Raw genomic sequence first — 1,221 nt, forward strand, 5'->3', positions numbered from 1 at the left:
TCATGCTTGGGAGGGTGGAGGGACAGTGCAGGAGAGGAAGGCCCTCTATGAGGTGGATTGATTCAGTGACTGGGGTAATTGGGATGGGAGTGTCAAAGACAGTGCGATTGGCACAGGACAGAGCGGAGTTTAGGGCTGTTGTACATAGGGTCGCTATGAGTTGCAGGCGGCTCGACAGCACAATACAACAACAACAACAACACAGCTCTCAACCATGCTCATGTGTCTTTGGACCTTATGTGTCTAATGGTTCCAACAATGTTACAAAGCTCTCTTTGCTTTGTCAATTATAGCATCTCTCTCCATCCTCGTCCCTCAGCAAATTTAGGTTAAGATTCTGGCTTTGGCTACATGGAGCAGCAAGTCCCTGATCAGTTCTGTCTCAGATAGGTCTCTCGTCCTCCATTACATCCGAGATGTCCAAATCTCAGACTGTCTTCTTTTTAAACGAGAATGTCTGGCACAATATGACACATGCTACATCCTCTATTGCTTTTTTGTTGCTCGTAGCAAGATTCTCTTTCTCTGACTCTAAAACTGTTTCATTTAAACCTGATGGGAGAGAAAGACTGACTAATCCCTTCATTAGAACTCTGCACACTATTTGCATGTTTTCATTCAAAAGGTACCGTTCACGTCTTCCATATAATTACCATAGTCCCATACAGCCATGTGACTGAAGTTCAAGCCAGTGAGTTAGGAAAGTAATTTTGACATATATACCATAACCAGATAAAGGTTCTTTAATAGTTGAGTCATTGCTTATCTACAGAAAGTAGAAGTGTTCTAACAACAAACTTAAAGGGCAGAAACAATTCTGCTTATTGTAACAAACTTAAAAAAAAGATGCCACTAACTAGAATTCATAAGCACCTCATGTGTCAGTGTAAAACTGTGCTGCATGGAATTTTAATCGCTCTGGTGGCCAACAAGCACATGAAGAAATGTTCAAAATCCCTAGCTCTAGGAGAGATGCAAATCAAAACAACTATGAGATATCATCTCACCCGAGTCAGAATAGCAAAATTTAACAGAACAGCAAACATCAAATGCTGGTGAGGTTGAACCCTTATTCACTGTTGGTGGGAATGTAAAATGGTGCAATCACTGTGGAAGGCGGTATGGCGCTTTCTCAAAAAGTTGCAAATAGAGATATCATTTGACCCAGCAATTCCACTATTGGGAATATATCCCAAAGAGACCATAACTGACATCCAAGCA

The sequence above is a fragment of the Elephantulus edwardii genome, unplaced genomic scaffold (assembly GCF_000299155.1).
Source record: "Elephantulus edwardii isolate Elephantulus edwardi_28Jun2011 unplaced genomic scaffold, EleEdw1.0 scaffold00221, whole genome shotgun sequence".
Lineage (NCBI taxonomy): Eukaryota > Metazoa > Chordata > Mammalia > Macroscelidea > Macroscelididae > Elephantulus > Elephantulus edwardii.